Source organism: Papio anubis, chromosome 6, assembly GCF_008728515.1.
Source record: "Papio anubis isolate 15944 chromosome 6, Panubis1.0, whole genome shotgun sequence".
NCBI lineage: Eukaryota > Metazoa > Chordata > Mammalia > Primates > Cercopithecidae > Papio > Papio anubis.
The window spans coordinates 64,846,988-64,868,230 of record NC_044981.1 but is presented as its reverse complement, the minus strand read 5'-3'; positions in this window follow the sequence as shown (position 1 = coordinate 64,868,230).

Genomic DNA, 21,243 nt, shown 5'->3' with positions numbered 1-21,243 from the left:
TTTACTCTCAGGGGTATTTCCTGCCAGGGCACATGTTCTTGAAACTTGGTAAACATTTCATGTTCCTGACTTAGGCCAGGTCACTGTGACTGTTAGTTACCCATGAGACAATTTTCTACCAGTCTAAAATCCAAGTCTGTCTCACCTGAGATAAAAAAAAAAATATATATCTAAATTTCTTTCTCTGAGGGAAAAGGGTATAAGCAAGCTGTGAAATTGCTTCTTTAAGATCAAATATAGATTCTGCTTTCGGGGCCAGCTCAGTACTCCTCAGAATTTACGGAATTCTTTAAAATGCTATTACCAGTCGGGCACGGTGGTTCATGCCTGTAATGCCAGCACTTCGGGAAGTCAAGGTAGGTGGATCATTTGAGGTCAGGAGTTCGAGACCAGCCTGGCCAACATGGTGAAATCCTGTCTCTACTAAAAATTCAAAAATTAGCTGGGGGTGGTGGTGGGCGCCTGTAATCCCAGCTACTCGGGAGGTTGAGGCAGGAGAATCACTTGAGCATGAGAGGCGGAGGTTGCGGTGAGCTGAGATTGCGCCACTGCACTCCAGTCTGGTCAACAGAGTGAGACCCTGTTTCAAAAAAAAAAAAAAAAATGCTATTACCAATAGATAATTTTGCTTTACAATGAGATTGAAGGTGGCTTATGAAATTCTCAAATGCAAAATTTCATCGTTTTCATATAATTAAAAAATAATATATGTTGTATGAACATTAGAAGATATATGAAAGCACAAAGAAGATAACAAAAATTACTTACAAATATACTATATTAGATATTTTAGATATGTATAGATATGGCATTTACTGAGTCATTCTAAGTATTGCTGTATTCTGAATTTGTGTCCCATTAAAAATTATGTGTTGAAACCTAAAATCCAATGTGTTGATATTTGGAGGTGAGGCCTTTAGCAAGTAATTAGGTCATGAGAGCAGAGTACTAATGAATGGGTTTACTGCTCTTCTAAAAGAGATTCAGACAGCTTTTCTGCCTCTTGTGCCATGTGAGAACACAGTGAGGAAACAGGCATCTGTGAACCAAGAAGCAGAACCTCACTCAACCCGGAATCTGCAGGCACCTTGATCTTGGACTTCTCAGTCTCCAAAACTGTGAGAAATAAATTTCTGTTGTTTATAAACTACTCAGTATGTGGTATTTTGTTATAGCAGCCTGAATAAACAAAGACTGTATTACCATATGTATTATCTTATTTACTTCTCATGACATGTCCATGAGCTAAGTACAATTAGTCTTTCCATTTCACAGATTAAGAAAATGAGATTTAGAAAGGGTAAATGGCTTGATCAAATTCATATAGAAAATTGTGAAGCCTGAATTTGAACTCAGGCAGTCTGATTTGCAATTCTATTCTGCTAACCTGTATTATATGTGTGTGTACATGCATCTGTTAGGAATGTAGGGTCATATATGCTCTATGGATACCTGCTTTTTTCAATTGGTTATAAATATTTCTTGGTGTCTTTTTTTTCTATGACATAATTTTGGAATATGGCATGGTTATCCACTATACAGAGTAATTTGTTTATATAAAACCTTATGATTTGACATATTCTTTGGTAATTATCATCACTCATAAGCATGAAGGTTTCTACAGAATACATTCCTAAAAGGGAATTGCTTGGTCAAATAATAAGCATTTGTTTTAAAGCTTTTAATATATATTGGACAAATCATTCCACAAAATTGTTGCAAGTTTTCCTCTAAATTAGGGGCATGTGACTATGGCCCACAGGCCAAATCTGGCTCACAGCTTGTTTCTGCAAATAAAGTTTTATTGGAATACAGCCATGTCCTTTTGTCTATGGCTGCTTTTATGCTACAACAGCAGCGTTTAGTAGTTGTGGCAGAGACTCATATGGCCCACAATGCTGGAAGTATTTACTAGTTAGTCTTTGACAGAAAAGATTCACAATACTCTTTCTAAATAGTAGATTATACAAGTATAAATTTCCTTCCATTCCTATAAATCTTGCATTTAGATAGATAGATGGACAGATGGATGGATAGATGGCTAGGTAGATATACAGCTGGTCACAAATCTGATAGAGTAAATTAGTATTTCAGTGTTGAAAAAATTTATGTTTATTGGCCATTTACACTTCTACTTTTGTGTCCATGATCCCTTTTTAAAATATATTTATTTGCTATTTTTGCTATTTTGTTTGTTGACTGTTCATAAATTAAATATTTACACTTTGGCTGATACACATGTCTCTTTTAGATGTCTGTCTTTTATATTATTTATGATGGTTCATAATATAAAGAAGATTTTGATTATTTTGTAGTGGAGTCTACAAATCTTTCCTTTTAGGATTCCTTCCTTCAATTAAGTTACTGACAAAGTCCTGTGTTCTTTTGTGCTTTGTGCATATTCACGTGCATTTTCACCTGGCTCTTGCATAGTTTATTTATTTGTTTATTCATTTATTTCTTCTAACTCTAATTAGTCTGGAGTATATTTTGGATAAGAGTGTAAAGTGAGGACCTAGTTTTTTTGGTTTTTTTGTTTGTTTTTTTTTGTTTGTTTGTTTGTTTTTGTTTTTTTGGGGACAGAGTCTCACTCTGTAGCCCAGAATGAAGTGCAGTGGCGCGATCTCGGCTCACTGCAAGCTCTACCTCCCAGGTTCACGCCATTCTCCTGCCTCAGCCTCCCAAGTAGCTGGGACTGCAGGCACCTGCCACCATGCCTGGCTAATTCTTTGTATTTTTAGTAGAAACGGAGTTTCACCGTGTTAGCCAGGATGTTCTCGATCTGCTGACCACATGATCCACTCGCCTTGGCCTCCCAAAGTGCTGGGATTACAGGCGTGAGCCACTGTGTCTGGCCGAAGACCTAGTTTAAAATTTCTAGACACTTAGGCAATTATTCTAGCATAATCAATAGTACAATCTTTTTGCTGCTGATTCACAATTCTGCTGTTATAATACTAAATTCTGATTTACATTAATGTCTCTTTGTGCCTTTTCTGTGATAGTTCACTTATTCTGACTGTTCTCATGTTATTCCCTAAACCTTAATCAGTATTTTAGAAAATTTAAAAATTTTATTTTTATGATACGTGGCAGTTGTACATATTTAAAGGGTATATGTGAAATTGGATACAAACACACAATGTGTAATGACCAAATCAGGTTAAATGAGATACTGCTTCAAGCATTTATCATTTCTTTGTGTTGGGAACATTCCAAATCTACTCTTCTAGTTATTTTGAAATATACAATGAATTATTGTTAACTGTAGTCACCCTATTGTGCTACTGAACACTAGATCTTATATCCTTTCTAAGGAGATTTTTGTACCTTAATGATTGAGCATATTTTCAAATACCTGATGGCCATTTGTATGTCTACCTTTGAGAAATGTCTGTTCAGATCCTTTACCATTCTTAAATCAGGCTTTTTTATATTTATTTTTTGCTATTGAGTTGTGGTTTGGGTCACTCATATATTCTGGTTATTAATCTCTTGTCAGTTGAATAGTTTGCAAATATTTTTTCCCATTCGGTGGGTGGTCTCTTCACTTTTTTGATTGTGTTCTTTGCTGAGCAGAGGGTTTTAGGCTTAATGTAATTCCATTTTTAAATTTATTTCTTTGGTTGCCTGTGCTTTTGAGGGCTTACTCAAGAAATCTTTGCCCAGACTAATGTCCTAAAGTGTTTCCCCATTGTTTTATTCTAGTAGTTTCATAGTTTCAGGTGTTATATTAAGTCTTTAATCCATTTGTATTTGACTTTTGTACATGGTAAGAGATAGGGATCTAGTTTTAGTCTTCCTCGTATGGGTATCCAGTTTTCCCAGCACAATTCATTAAAGAGATTGTCTTTTTCCAAATGCGTGTTCTTTGCGCCTTTGTTGAAGATGAGTTGACTGTATATGTGTGGATTTATTTCTGGGTTCTCTATTCTCTCCCATTGCTATATGTGTCTATTTTTATGCTGGTACCATGCTATTTTGGTTATTATGCTTTGTAGTTTAAGTTACTCAGTTTTAACTGATGAAAACAATTCCCTTGTTATTTTATATAAACTTTTTTGACTTCTTCCATTCTATTTATTCTTTCAGCTGTATGAACTTTAGAATCATTTTTACAGTCTTAAAAATCTTAATCTGTATTTAAATTGAAAGTCATTACAACAGTAATTAGCTTGAGAAGAATTGAAATGTTTACCATATTGTCTTCCTATTTAGTCAGGTTCTTTTCATGTTTCTGAGAAATGTTTTCTGTATAGATCCTGCAGATATTTTCAAATGTTTATTCCTAGAGATAGTAAATTTTCTTGTGCTTAATAAACTCTCATCTCATTACATTTTCTAACTCGATATTCTTGGTATTTAAAAAAGCAAGCTATCATTTTTGTAACAGCCATATGTATGTATTCTGTTGATACTTTAAAATTATTCCCCAGTTGATTCATTTGAGTTTTCACTTGAATGATCTTTCAAATTACTATAATTTTGATTTAATTTTTTATTGCATCAATCAGAAATTCCATATGGTGTCAAGCAATAGCAATACCTATATGCATTTTATGTGTGCTTTGTTCCTCACTTCAGAATAATTCCTTTAATGTTTCTCAGTAATATATGAGATTGGATTTTGGTTAAAATACGTTTTCTATAGTATGTTAAGAAAGTATTTTGTCATTTTTATTTTATTAAGGATTTTGTTAGTTTAAAATCTGGAGTATTTGTTGAAAATTAGCAAATAGTTTACAGATATCTGTTAACCCAATTCGATAATCTGAGGTGGTTTTTTGCCTATTAATAGTGCATATTTTATTAATAAATCTCTTATTTTAAGCCATTTTTTGCTTTCCCCAAACCACCTCTACTTGCCATTGAATATCATTCAACATAGAGCTGAATTTGATTTAATAGTATTTTATGATTATTTTTATAAATATATTTATGGTGAAAATGAACTGTAGCTTTATTTTTATTTTGTATTTTGTAGGTGTTGTTATTTAGTTTACACCAGCCTGGTAAGATAAACTCAAAAAACTGCATGCTTAAAAAAATCCAACAGTTTGGAATAATTTATTTGTGTAGCATGAGAGTCATCTTAATGTGTAAGAAAAGTTACTAATTAATTCTGTAGATCTAGTTTCTTTTTAGGATGACCTGTAAAGTTTTAAATTTGTTTCTCTCTGGTTATTACCTTCTACCAATTTTTTTTTTTTTTTTTTTTTAAAGTTTGGGTGGATTTTAAAAGTATACCTAATCAGAGTGTGATGAAGTGTCCTGGGCACATAACTTGAAGAAGAGAGAACTTGGTAGGCACATTTTTTTTCCTTAACCTTGTTTTCAGTACCATCTTCCCGTTCACAACAGTTCCTGGCACCTGACAGTCCAGTCCTCTACTTTACCCTCTCCAGTGGGGAAACCTCTAGTTTCCTGCTAGCTCAGAGAAAAGCAGGTGGTTGGCTGCAATTAGGGAAGGAAACGGGGGATTTGTTTCTTAAATAGTCTTACAACCAATTATTTTGCTTTACTCTTGTCTTCAGAGGTATGTGTATATAAGATACGGTATGAGCATCATCTTTTAGGTACTCTGGAACATTGAGTATTAACCCAGTATAATAGAAGTAACTTAAAATAGTCTTTACAAATTAGGTATTCCTTGACATAAAATGGAAACTTTATTATGAGCTATGAATGATTCTTTTAAAATGCTGTCTATTGAGTTATTTCTTTCCAAATAATTTACTAAATTAGAGAACTGATACTTAGTAAAATCTGATTAGGATGTCAACATGAAAGAATAATAGGCAAAATCAAATAAGGAAACAACAGGTGTAACATTTTATTTATGAATTACAAGAAGGATCAAAAATAACATTTAGAAACAATTTGCATTTATTTCCCCTGCCTTTTAAAAAGCACTTCTTGTCTGTCTTAGATTTTCTCTTTGACCCCAGAGCCTGATAATTTTTATGTTATATAACATACTGTACCTTCTGCCATCATGGTGGTTTTGAGGTTTATGAGGCTGGGGCTGAGAGGAAGTGAGAGGGAAGTCTCGCGGTAATGACACAGCCTCACCACCCACCACATTGAGGAATCCAGCTCTTTGCTGATCATCTTTTACGCTATAATTAGGTTTAGAAGAATCTGATTGTCACCTGTGAATGCCAGACATGCTTCCACACCACGTTTCACATTTTATCTGCAGAGACAGTGCATCCAGGAAACAACCAGCTTTAAGAATGTGCAAATTCACACCACTGAACTGCTGAGAAATTCTTTAGCTCTAACTCTAACTGTCAGAGTGAGCTATATTTGCTCTCCCTGACTGAGATGTAACAGGAGTTCAAGAAGTCACTTATTTTTCATTTCGTTATTACAAATGTGACTAAAAATAGAAGTAGAACTCCTGGTTTTCACTCTGCAGCTGAAGAAATCACAGTGAGGAGCACCTGCCACACAAGGCATGGTTAATGAGCTCAGAGATTCCAGCTGGCCTTTCCTGGACTTTTGAGGCCTTCCAGACAGCCAGTGAGGGTTATACTATCCCCTGAGCACGAAAACCAGTGAGGAAATGCTGTCCTTCAGCTAAGAGACTCAGCAGCCAATGTGGGTGTCCTGGATAATTTCATTAAGACAGGTCACTCTTCTGCACAATTTCAGTTAAGTCACCGTCTCCAAGATATCTCTTCTGGCTTTGACATTTCCTGGGAGTGATTTGAAAGAGTGGAAGCATGATCAAAGAAATGAAATATTTCTACTTCTCTGCTAACTTTAGAACTGCAGAAGGAATAAATGCCAAGGCTGAAACCTTGCAGAAAGGTGGAATGTTCCCAGAAAAGAGGTAGTTGCCACTTGATGAGAACAAGAGGGAGAGACTAAGAAGAATGTCATCTAACCACAGACATTACAAAATTGAGCACAACATTAGAAATGTTGTGGGTCTCAGCACATAACTTCAACACTGAGTCTAGATTTATTTCATGGCATGCAACGTGGCCAGAATTTAGCCCACGATTTAGAGGTGAATGTGTATGGAAGCAGCTGGATCTTGCAAGATTACTCCTTTTCGTTTTATGAGTCTTACTATGTTGACAACTCATATCAGGCAACCAGACTCCAGCCTAAGTAATGGTGGGGGAAAGGAACTAGTGTAGTGAAGCTGAAAAGGACACAGGGAAGCAAGTATTGCTTCTGAAATAAACGGGTGTTTTTCATAGCACTTATATTGAATTCTAGCTGCTGGATTACATACCAAAGAAACATTTAAAATGTTGTTCTTCTTCCCTCCTTTCCTTTCTCCATCCCTCCTTCCTTTCTTCCTTGCCTTCCTTCCTTCCTTCCATTGTTCTTCCATCTCCTCCTCTCTTTTGTTTCCCCTGCTTTTCTTCCTTTCTTCCTTGTCAGAAAAACCATGATTTGTACTGCTTCACTGCTAAGTGGTGATGTGTGTGGGTTGATCATTTGTTTAGTATTAAATTGAGGTCATGCTGGTTTCATTCTGCTGATAAAGGATGTGTCTGCAAGCATCATATTCCATTCTTTCTACCCTGTCCCTTCCAAATGCAGAATGGTCTTCTACTTTCTTTACTCTTTACCTCCTCCACAGGCTTCATCACTTTCCTTATTAACTGTGACACTGTGCTCTAAATCAATCTCTCTAGAGCTGTGGTTTTCAAACTGCAGGTCCTGACCTATTAGTGGGTCTTGAAATCAATTTAGCAGGTTGCAACCAGCATAAAAAAAAAAGAAGTAGAAGAGGACATATGATATTAGAATGCATTGCACATAGAAATGAATCTTGCTTTATTTAATGACACTGGTTTAGTAAAACGTGTACATGTACTCTGACTACTATGCAAAATATATTACTTAATGTGGGGAAAAAAAGAAAATTTGAAAAAACACCGCTGAGGGATGGTAGAGATTCATTGGTGGCCACTGCAAGAATCTTCAGTGACAGTGGCTATCGTGTCCCACAGACATTTTTTTTCTGGATGATTTGAAGTGGTATCTTATTCAGATGTTCTGCTTCCTGACCCTCAACATTCTTAAAGAAAAGAATTTTCAACCCAGAATTTCATATCCAGCCAAACTAAGCTTCATAAATGAAGGAGAAATAAAATACTTTACAGACAAACAAATGCTGAGACCCTCCAAGGGGACCCTCTTGGAGTTGCATTAGTTTCTGTCTGTTTTCTAAGCCTTGTGTCTAGACTTTTTTTTTTTTTGAGATGGAGTCTCACCCTGTTGCCAGGCTGGAGTGCAGTGGTGCGATCTCAGCTCACTGCAACCTCCGACTCCCTGGTTCCAGTGATTTTCCTGCCTCAGCCCTCCGAGTAGCTGCTGGGATTATAGGCATGAGCCACCACACCCAGCTAATTTTTGTATTTTTAGTAGACCCTGGAGCTTGTTACTTTTCAGCATGAAATTTGGCCCTTGTTACTTGGATCAAGTATATTTTGGCATATTGTGAGATGGCAGCGACATCTGTTTTATTATCTTGCATAGAGTATGACCATTTGTAAGTGTTTCTACAAATGGTGTATATTTAAAACATAAAGTGTGCACAAATAAAAATCCCCAGTGATGGGGACTCAGTTGTTGTCATAATTCATTGGTGCTTCTGGCATGTTGACCAGGATGGTCTCCGTCTCCTGACCTCATGAGCCGCCTGCCTCGGCCTCCCAAAGTACTGGGATTACTAGCGTGATCCACCGTGCCTGACAGTCCCTAGACATTTTTATCAGCTCCCAATATCCTTCTAGTAATTATTTTGCTGCCTAAGTGAACCATAGTTGAACCATTATAGTTTGCAAAGGTCTCTGAAATATGCTCTCAAATAGAGAAGTTAAGTGTTAATCTGCCTAATATTGAGGCTGCAAGAGTTCTGAAATAGGAAAGGTCATAAGTGATACCACAAATCTATAATTAATGTGGTTTACTCCCTTCCGCTTTTCTCCCCCCCTCTAAAAAGACAAAGAAAGCCAAGTTGAGTTCACTAATTAGGGTCAAACAGATCCTCAAATAAAGGCAATATTCTGAATAGTGGTAATGTCATTTAGAATTTTAATGAAATTTAATATGCCACATCACCCTTAATTATACTTCACCAAGAGCCTACTGTAATGCTTGGCAATTGGAGTTGGAAAGGATTGTAAGGGGTAAAATCACCAGATGAAACGGTCTCAAGTATGACAATGTGCTTCTGTGCTATTTCAACCAATATATTAAATAATTAGAGGGTTTAGGATCTAAGCAGAGTCCTAGGCTAGAAGTATTTATATATATATGTGTGTGTGTGTGTGTGTGTGTATACACACATATATATAGCTTTGTTTGTTTATAATAGTACAAGATGGGAAGCAATCTAAATATTCATCAGTTATGAATTTTAACAATTGGGTACCTATATAACTGACCATTATGCAACAAAAAAGATTTTCCCTATGTACTGACATGAAATAATCTGAGATAAACTGAGAAGAGCAAGGTGTAGAATGATGCATTTAGTGAGCCTCATTTCGTTTAAAAAAAGGAGAGAGAAGCATATATTTGCTTGCTTATGCATAGAAATGTCTTGGGAGTGATTCACAAGAAACTGATGCCTTTGTCAAAGGAAACCTGCTAGGGGACAGGGGAGGATATTTTTTCCTATTACCTTTTGAATATTTTGAATTTTGTATTAAAAAAGTAAATTTAAAATGAAAAGCACCTTTTAACATGATGATCTTTAACTCTGAGTATCTGTTTTTTTTTTTTAAGCTCCATTTACTCTTTCTTTTCTTTCCTTTTTTTTTTTTTTTTTTTTTTTAACCTGAGCCTTAACATGATGAGAATTATAATCTCCAAAACTCCTCATCTGGCAGAATGTGGAATTGAAGTGGAGTAATTAGCCTTGATAATTACTGAAATACTGGAGACCCTGCAGCTTGTTACTTTCCAGGGTGAAATTTGGCCCTTGTTACTTGGATCAAGTATATTTTGGCATATTGTGAGATGGCAGCGACATCTGTTTTATTATCTTGCATAGAGTATGACCATTTGTAAGTGTTTCTACAAATGGTGTATATTTAAAACATAAAATTTGCACAAATAAAAATCCCCAGTGATGGGGACTCAGTTGTTGTCATAATTCATTGGTGCTTCTGAAACAGACCATTTTGTGACATCCAGGATATCACTTGGGAATATTAAACTGTTGCTACTATTGTCCACTTCTTGTCACAGACATTGCTATGAATATATGCAGTGAGAAAACTGTATTTCATATTTATAAAAAATGAAAAATTCTGGTGCAATATACTTTTTTTTTTAAAACAGCTAGGCCAACAGCACTTGGACTACGATCTTTTCAAGAACTTAAGAGAAAAGAAAATACTTATGTGACTTCTAGTGAGATGCATATCTGTACATTAGATGAATGATTAAAATGCCTATGCTCCCCATAATTTCTATGTTTCCATTTTTAAAAACTTTTCTAGTACCCAGAGTAATAATAAATACAATATGGCTCTCTGTTTTTTGAGCTCTTATTTAGATGATATTAACATATTTGTTCCACAGAAATAAATATCATACTCATTCACAGTATATTTCAGGAGCCTGAGCTAAAGTGGTCTAAGTGGGTGCATTAATAATATTCTATATTCTGCAGAGTTTTATTACTAGAGGTATAAGTGTAAGATAAAACCAGTTAAACTTTCAGTTTCAACCTTATAACATCTAATTCATTATATGCATTTTAAAGAAGTGTCATATTTTCCACTGATACAACTTGCATGCCATCTGTTTGATGAGGGGATATTTGAAGTCATGCCAATTGGCAGCAATGCTTATTGTTGAAACTGAAATTTGGCACTTAACACCCTCCTATTCCCCACCCCTTCCATTTATACATGCATCCACAAATAAATGTACCTGAACTATAGTGGATAGGTTTAAACAGTTCAACCAACCACAGTTTTTCTCCCTTCCATCCTCTCTCTTGTTTCCACCACCACCTTCTTCCACCCCACCCCACTCACCTCTCTCTCTCTCTGTCTCTTTCTCTCGCTTGTAGGTAGTGATTCTGTAGACTCTGGAGTAAAGATAATTACACCTCTCAACACTGCTTATAAATTCTGGAATAGAAGATGTTGTATTATTATGGGGTGAGGCTTCAGAAGAAAGCAATAAGAGACATAAAGCATTAATGTTAGGATTAATGAAAATTCTCAGTTGAAGGAAACTGGTGACCCTAGAAAAATGAGGGAGGGAGACGGAGGAGAGAGGCCATTTGCAGAGTAACAGATGTCTTAAAACTGAAATAGATCTTGGATTTGGCAAGAATTTATAAAAGCTTCAGAGTTAACCTCTTCTACCAAAGTGACATTATCTTTCCTTCTCTAGCAGTTGGTTAACTCCAGTTAACTTCAGCAGTAATAGCACTTTGGGCCTGCAAGTTGATGAGGAATCTGATTTAACTAGAATATAGATATTAACTTTTAAATAGAAACATCTTTAGATTTTATATGGTTATAACATTATTTAAAATAATATGCAAACAATTAAAAGTTCAAATTAGATTATTATAATTTCAATTTCTTCTTGGTAGTAATACAGGCCTAGTAGTACTTTCACGAGTTCAGAATTTTTTTTTTTCTTTTTTTTTTGAGATGGAGTTTCGCTTTTGTTGCCCAGGCTGGAGTGCAGCGGCACAATCTCAGCTCACCGCAACCTCCGTGTCTCCGGTTCAAGTGATTCTCTTGCCTCAGCCTCCCGAGCAGCTGGGATTATAGGCATGCACCACCAAGCCCAGCTAAGTTGTGTATTTTTAGTAGAGATGGGACTTCTCCATGTTGGTCAGGCGGGTCTCGAACTCCGATGTCAGGTGATCCACCTGCCTCGGCCTCCCAAAGTGCTGGGATTACAGGCATGAGCCACCACACCTGGCCTGAGTTCAGAATTCTTTAGGTGGTTATTGCTACTTGATTTCTGGCTTCCTGATAAACTGTGCTGTATAGGATACAACAATATTCCAATGCAATTATGCATTTAGTCTTTTCCCACTGAGATATTTACATTTGTTTTTCCATTTGCACTCCCAAAACATGAACTCTCATATAGGTAACATTGAACTATCTCACTAGCAAAAAGTGGTAAAAATATGCTCTGAACTAATGAGGTATAATGACCTAATCTAGAAAGGAGACTCAGAAAAATGCTATACCAATTCATCAATTACATGCATAAAACAGAGTTTTCTTCAATTTTACTTTTGGTAGTGACATACGCTTTCTGCTATATTATATATTTATGTAGCGATGCACAACAATATCTAAAAATACATAAGGCTGGGAGTAAAATAAACTTTCAGTTTAGATCTCAGCTCACTACTTATTGGCTTTTTGATCTTGGGCAATCTACTGATTTTCTCTGAGTGTCAGTTTTCATCTCTAAATTTGGGAAAAATTATAAATGCATCAAAGATATAATTAAATGAGTTATGTGTGCTTTATCTTTTTCTCCTCTGGTCCATACATTTCTTTTGCTGTTTTTCATTTAACATCTTAATGTTTTACTTAATGATTTGTAATTGCGTTTTGTACATAGTGCTAATAACTCCTTGTTTTATTTGTTGTTGATGATTATTCAAAACTCATGGTCTTGCATTTTGCTTATATTTTAAAAGTGGACTTTTAGAATTTTAACGCTGACAAAATTGCACCATCCTCCCCAAATTATTTCCTCCATCATGCCTGGTGTGAAAAAAGTCCTTCCTTAACCAGGAATCAGGTCCTTCCAGACACACACACACACACACACACACACACACACACACACACACACGGACACACATACACACAGACATACACAGATATGTATTTGTTTTTCTATTTTTATTCTTCAGTTTTACATCTCTTTCTTCAATGTAATTGTCATATATTTAGCATATGATGTCAGATAACATCTTAAATAAATGTTATTCCAAATAATTAGCTTACAATTTACTCAATGGCATTAATGAATAATCCCTTTACTTTTGCATGTTTTTGATATCATATATTATTTTGCTCGGATTGAATCTTAAGTGATTTTTTCTGTTGCACTGATCGCTCTGCTCTTCTGTCAGTTCTTCACTTTTTCTACGTTTATAGCAGGTTTCACCATCTGGTAGGGTCAATCCTTCTCCATTAGTCATTATCAAAATGTTGAGCATTTTGTCCTCCTGTTTTTCCAGATAACACTTTGGAATTTATGGAGTATTTGAACATCTTTTATTTGCATGTTTTAAAAAACTAATACATGCACATGGTAAAAAGGAAAAAAATAAAGTAGAAAGTAAATATTTATCTCAATCCTGATCCCTAGTTTTCCTTTCCCAAAGGTGAACTACTTGGTGGTTAAAAACACTGGCTCTTGAAACAGAATGACTGGATTCAAATTACAGCTTGCAACTGCTAGCTGTGGAACCCTAGGAAAATCACTTATAAATGCTCTATGCCTCAGTTTCCCTATCTGGAAGATGAGGATAATAATTACACCTAACAAATGAATTGTTTCCATAATAGAATAAGTAAACCACTTAGAACAATGCCTAGTTCATTGTAAGTGTGCTGTAAAACTTAGCTATTGCTATAACTAGAAAAAGTTTCATGTAAATACTTCTAGAGATAGTCTATGCAGACAAAAGCACATGTGCTTTATGCAAACAAATGGAAGCAAAGTGTGTATATTTCTCTGTACCACTTTAAAGACATTAATAATGATGTAGATAATTCTGTATCAGTTTATATCGATCTGTCTTATTTTTTTCAAATTACTTCATAATAGATCATTGTATAGATATATTATTGTTTATGTTAAAGACCTTGCTAGTGAATATTTAGGTTGTTTCCAGTATTTTACTACTACAAACAATTTCGCAATGAATAATTTTGTCTTTATTTACCTGTACATTTGTTGAACAATTCCTAGAAATAGAATTGCTAAATCAAAGCATTTTTCACTTGACCTCCCTAGATATTGTAGCAACTTGTACAACCATCGATGATGTGGAATAGATTTTGCATCAACACACTATTATTAGCACAAAAGATTGTCAAACTCTGTCTTTGTGAGTCTAAGACAGGAAAAATGTTTCATGATTTTAATTTGCATTTACTTCACTATGAGTAAGGTCTTTTTCTTTGGATATGCTTTAAAAGGTATTTTTTATTTGAAGAGTCAACGAATGTCTTTTTTCCATTTTTAATTGGGGTTTGGTCTTTTTCATATTGATTTGTAAGAGCTTTTGGATATTACAAATATTGGGTCTTTGACACATGTGGGGTAAACATATTTTCTCCAGTTCTTCATTTGTCTGTTACATCTTTTATAAATTTTGTTTATGTGATCTAGACATTTAAAGTTGCTATGTGGTTAATTTCTTCTGGATTTTGTTACCGGCTTCTGATTTCTTTTTTGCGTCACGGACTTGAGAGTAGGTCACATCTGTTGTTCTCTGGATCTTTTGTGTGATATTGAGGAATGTGCTTAAGAGAATCGAGGGTTAGAAGAAAGATGTTCGAGTTCTGATTGTGATCCATCTCAATTTAATAGTTTTTAAGGCAACTAACCAGGAGATTAAAGGTTATTAAAGGTTAAAGAGGAAGGCAATCATTGTCACATCTGTCACGGGAGTGAACTTGCAGCTTTTCTCTCTAGACCAAGGATGCTTGCTGGTGGCCTAAGTCATGGGCCATTAGGTGTAACCTCCCATTTCGGTCTTCATCATTATAATTTATTTCTAAGTTTGCCATGGCATACCAGGGAGTTTCAGTAAAATGTGAAAATCTTTTTTTTGGAGTGTATGTATTGAAAATATTTGTATATCTTTAATTTATATTATCGTTGTAGATACAGGCAAAAATAGATACTGTCTCTCACTTTGCTTATCAAATAAAGTGTCTTTTTAGTGCATTGGTACCATTAGTGTTCTTGAGATTTAGTGATGTTTATTGCTCACTTTACTGAAGAGAATACTGGAAAAGAAAATACAGAGTATTGGATGAGATTTCTGCAGTACTGAGCAAGTATATCAAAGAAGATAGATTTATATGTTTTATACAGGAAAAAAGGGTTCATGTCTCTTTTCTACCCCAGTAGACCTAATGTGAGCATGTGAGCACTAAGTTTTGTTTTTTTTTTTGTTTTTTTTTTTTTTTAAATCTATGGACACTGTATTCTTGGAACTGCTTCATTGAGCTATGAGCAAGTTTTTTCTCTGCTCAAATTTTCTCATATTTCTGTCCCCAACTCCTTTGTTCTTTCCTGTGATATTTTACAAAAAACCCATTCAACTTAATAAAAGTTAAACTCATTTAAAATAATCCTAGGAAATTGAAAATCAAAAAAGCTCCAATAATATCATAAATACATTATTAGCTCATTTCCCCTGGCACCATCTACCATTTGCATAGTGTAACTTCATATGGTCTTTTATGACTTAATTAACCAATCTCTTTATTTAAATATTTATATTGTTTTCAAGGTTTTGCTTTTACAATCAATAATGGAGATGTTTGTACATATAAGATGTTTGTACATACAATATTTTCCCCACTTGGTGGCTGATTTTCTTCAGGCAAATTATTAAAAGTAGAATTTTGGATCAAAGAATAGGCATATTTTTGGGGCATTTGATACCTATCCATATTGTGTCCTCCATAACTTATGAAAACTGATACCAACAATAGAGGACATCTTCTTTCCTAGAGCCCTTATTAATACTGAGCATTCACATTGAAAGATCTCTATCAATTTCTAGATGAAAGATATTATCCCATTGGTAGTATAATTTGCATTTATTGGTTATGAATGAGGCTAAACTTTTTTTGCTTATTGTATTTATTTTGTTAGAAAATGTGCACTTAAATAATTAAAATTTTGTGTTGTTTGATTTTTTATTATTGATTTATAAGAGCTCATTGTATATAAAGGGTATTTATCCTTTGAATGTCATGTAGCACACTGAATATTCAATACTCCAAACGTTCTTCTGAAGTTTGTTTATATATGTATATACTGACACATGTATATATAGTACTTTTACTTGATTTTTACATATGTACGTACACACACATCATTTTGCTTTCATACATGTCAATGCTTATTCATGTGTATAGAATATGTGATATATTAATATCATATATCATAAAAACTCTGTAAAGTAAGTTATATTATTAATAGTTTTATATTATATATGATATGTAATATATGGTATTTAATTATAATATAATTGTATAATATATTAATATAATTATATAATTATAATATAATTACATATCACATATAATCTAATCTAACAATACATTTTTAATCCTGTTTTATATTGTATGCAAGGAGTTTAGAGATGGAGAGGACAACTTGCCCAGGGTCATTCAGCTAGAGGAGGCTGAAATTAGACCTTCAGAACCCCAAGTGAATCAGAAAATTATATTTTTACATAGAATCTCTAGATCTGTTAATGTTGCCAACTAATTCAGATACGTTTTATATATTGTGTGACTCAACAAAATGCAGTCCAAGGACAAAATAGCCACACACTGAATGCAGCCCATTGCTACCATTTTGTGACTTTGGACTTACAGGATCTTTTATTCATGTACATCTTTTCAGTACTGCTGGCTTTGTTCACCACTGCTGTCTTTTTTGGATCTTTCTATGAGGCATTTTATTATTCTCTGATCTCTACACTGTTAAATAGGGTTTATGTACTGGTTTCTTCTCATATTCTTGCAAGCAATTAAAAAGGACAAATAGGCCCATCCAAAGAAGAAAGAGAGAGCGGGAGAAAGACAGAGAGAGAGAGAGAGAGAGAGAGAAGCTGTGTTCATTTGAGGTACAATATACTAAAATGAAAAAACTCTTGATGAGTTTAGGAAAATTAAAATATTGTTTTGAGAAGAATCAGGTAATCTTATAAAGATGTCTCTTTACCTCTTATCCTCATTGAAAATCTTTCACCCTAAATACTGCAATGCTCTGTTTCATTAGTGGAGTGCATTGTGTCGATTGCAGGGTTATGTTACCTCTCGTCATCATCCTGTTGTCTATACGCTGCTTTTTTTTTTTTTGCCTCCAAACTCCTCATTTGAAATTTTTTCCTCATTCACGAAATTGTTTTTTTGTGTGACATTAGTCCCATTTATGCCCTTTTCTCTTTTCTTGGTGTACATATGTAGCTAGTGGTACTGGTCTTTGCATTTCAACTGCACTTTAATTGGTTGGGATATTTCATTTGAATCCTTAAGCTTGGAGTACGCTGTCTTACAATATCCAGCAGAGAAATCAGTCCTAGCAGCCCTTTCCTTGCAGAGTTGACATGGTTGAAGTGCTCTACAGGCAATGGAGGCTTTTATTCCGGAAATAGAGAGAAACTTCATGAACTGAAGGACTGGTGTGTGATCTGCAAAACAGAAAATGAGATTGACTAAACTGGGACATTTCTGCCTCCTCCTGCTGAACTAAAACAGAATATATTCAGCCAATCCCATTTGCAGTCTGGCATTGGAGTGCTCCTGTGATAAGGGCTACATAATAACATGGAGTAAAATCTAAACAATTGCTAGGATTACCTATATATGTATATATACACATATGTACATACATGTGTGTATATGTATATCTATTTCCTTTAAAGAGATATCTGTTGCTATGCTATAATTTTTAAAAGATATCATGATTGAAGATATACCTTTTTGAAGTTAAAAACCTTCCCCTTCAATTTTTGTAAAAGACCCCTTTTGCCTCTTATACAATGTTAAGAAAACAGATAGATAATACAAATTATATATCTTTCTGATTATTTAAACTTTTCATTTATATTTGTATCAGGTTTAAAAAAAAGACCTTTAAGGGCAAAGAAAAAGAGCTGGGGGCAGAGCAGAAATGAGATTAAGTATCCTCATCTATTGTCCCTATAGCAGGCCTTCCCAGACAGCCAAATTACAAATTGCACAGGAGGTAAGAAATTTTATTCCCTTTTTAAATTGCTAAAAAACAAACAAAAGAAGAAGAATGTTTTGTGGCATTTAAGAGTTATATGTAATTCAAATTGTAATGTCCATAAATCGAGTCATATTGGATTTAAGTGTGGTCTGTGGCTGCTTTTCTGCTGTAATGGCAGAGCTGTGTAGTTGCAAAAGAGACCACATGTGTCTCAAAGTCTAAAATATTTACTACCTGGCTATTTACAGAAAAGTTTGCTGACCCCCGAGTCACAGTAATAATTGTTTAAATTGTAATATCTTGTTCTTAATTTAGAAAAATAACTGTTGTGGATTGCTGCTTGCTCTCTTCTAGTTCAGCTGGAGTTTTTCCTCCAAATTATTAATCTGCATATATCTGTTCTGCAATGTTTTTTCAGTTTTGTCTTAACTTTATTAAGATATGCCCATCACTCTTATTTCCGTTTGTTTCAAAACAATATTGAGGGTGCACTCAGACTTTAATCAAGCATAAAGGAAGAATTGGAAGTGAGATTGGTCCCAGTAAATGTACTCCTCAGCATGTATCAATACTTTTAACTCTTGTATTGGGTCACATTACCACCTGATCAAAACCACTTGAAATGCCAACTTGTTGTCCGGCAGTATTAAACAGCATTGTGATGTATAATACATATTTCATATTCCTTGCATTAGCATACAACGCCTTTCACAATGTTGCCGCAACATGCCCTTCTTATGTCATTTTTAAATCCTCTCCTGTTTATGTGTCCTCTTCTGCCACAATGATCCCCACACTCTTCCCCACCAGCTTTGTCTAATTTCTATACATTTGTTTTACCTGGAACTCCCTATTCACCATCATTAATCTCTTGTTTTTAATCTGCTCCAAATTTGAGGTGACACCGCTCTATGGCCCAGATTATATATCACTTTAATTAATCTATTTTCAATGCTCTGAAAATTTTAGGTGTTCAAGATCAGAAATTCTTTAAGGTCAATGAGTTTTTACCATTTGTCCATTTGTTTTTCATTAATGGCCATTTGTCCATTTATTTGTTTTTCATTAATGCCCATTTTCATTAATGTCTATTATTCATTATTTGTTTTTCATTAATGTCCATTTGTCCATTTGTTTGTCTTTAACTAAATGCCCTCACCGTATTTAGACATTACTCTCATGTTCCTGGTTTTCCATCTAGGAGTAGAAAATGAAACCATCCTAGGTCTAGATCTGTTGTTGCTTCAGTGTATACAGTGAAGCAGGGTGTATTAGTCAGGGTTCTCTAGAGGGACAGAACTAATAGGATAAATGTATATATGAAAGGGAGTTATTAAGGAGAATTGACTCACACAGTCGCAAGGTAAAGCCCTGGGACAGGCTGTCTGCGAGTTGAGGAGGAAGGAAGCCAGCGGTGGATCAGTCTGAGTCCCAAAACCTCAAAAGTAGGGAAGCCGACAGTGTAGCCTTTAGTCTGTGGCCAAAGGCCTGAGAGCCCCTGGCAAACCACTGATGTAAGTCTGAGTCCAAAAGCTGAAGAACTTACAGTCTGATGTTCCAGGGCAGGAAGAATCCAGCATAGGAGAAAGACGAAGGCTGGAAGACTCAGCAAATCTAGTCCTTCTACGTTCTTCTGTCTGCTTTTATCCTGGCTGCACTGGCAGCTAAGTAGGTGGTGACCACCCAGACTGAGCATGGGTCTGCCTCTCCCAGTCCGCTGACTCAAATGTTAATCTCCTTCGGCAACACTTTAACAGACATACCCAGGAACAATACTTTGTGTCCTTCAATCCAATCAAGTTGACACTCAGTATTAACCATCTCACAGGGAATTACAGACCCTCAACTCCAGCAAATGAAGGTGATGTCATGGTTCTCTCTCTCCAATTTTTTTTTTTTTTTTTTTTTTTAGGGGATAAAAGGGCCGATGTTGTGACTGCCAATGAAATTATGTACATCCTTCTTGAGGGTTAATCCCATTAATTCCTATCAGGTGGCAAAGATTTAAGTGAATCCTTAAACTGCTAAAGGGGTACTTGACACGAAGTTCCTGGAAAAAGGAACCTTAGGCAGAGGAATTATATGTATTAGTCTTCCTTCTTTAGTGCAAGCATGCAAACACCTCAGAAGACAATGGGTGAAGAAATCTTTGACATGCCCTGCTTTGGAATGATGGTCATCTATTTATTATTATTTAATCTAATAAGAATAAAAAACTCATATAGCAGGGTGACAGAAAGTTTGACATTTTCTTTAAAATTTCACATAGCAATTTGGCAAATTCTACTTGTATTTTAATTTCAGCTTTTATTATACTCCCTAACTCTGCCAGGCAGAATTACTTATTTTTTCTGCACCATAGCATTTTGTTTAGTCATAGCGCGTACTGTGATGTTTTGTAATTTATATTTCTATCTCCTCAAATAGACTGTGAACTTCTTGAGGAATCAGAAGAAAAGGATCTCACTAAAAATGTTAACAATGATCACTTTTGATAGTGAGGTTATTTGTGATCCTTTAAAAAATTCTTTTTGCTTTTGCTTATTTAATTTTCTATTCTTTTTCTAACTTTAAAAAATTTGTTCGGCAAGTAAGTATTGACTTTGTGCCAGTTTACATTTTAAGCATTGGGTAATATGCAGTAATCAAAATAGAGCAGAATCCCTGTTCTTATGCAGCTTATATTCTTGTGAGAAGACAGAACAAAAGAAGGGTAGGGAAGAAAAGAAGGAGGAGGAGGAAAAAAGAAAAAGACGGTGAGACAAAAGGAAGAGGAAGAGAGAAGAAGGAGAAGAGAAGGAAGACAAAGTAATAGTAATAGTAGAGGGTGAGCAATGACTGTTGATCATTTGGAGGTAAATGCGAGGTAAAGGATAGCTCCTAATGGGTAAAATCTTGTTAAGTAGAGAATATATAGAAGATACAAACATGTTAGTATGCCAGGAGTTTCTTTAACATCATTTCTAACAGTGAAAATTTCTTTAAAAAAAAAAGTGCTGGAAATTCCAAACTCAAGATGTATAAAATCCTGTCTACTGTTGTGGAGAGTGTTGATGGATGAGGGGTTAGATGGAACCCTTTCAGTCACCTTCTGACACACCTACTAGTTTCCTCTGCCTCTACGGAAACTTCAAGAAGACTTCAAGGAGGTTACTGTACTATGTTTAAAGTTATATATTTAAAGTACGAAAGAGGGGACAATTTACGGGTCAAATTCTTTGTAGAGATAGGATAGGATGTTAAGAACACAACTTTGGAAAGCACGATATAGTTCAT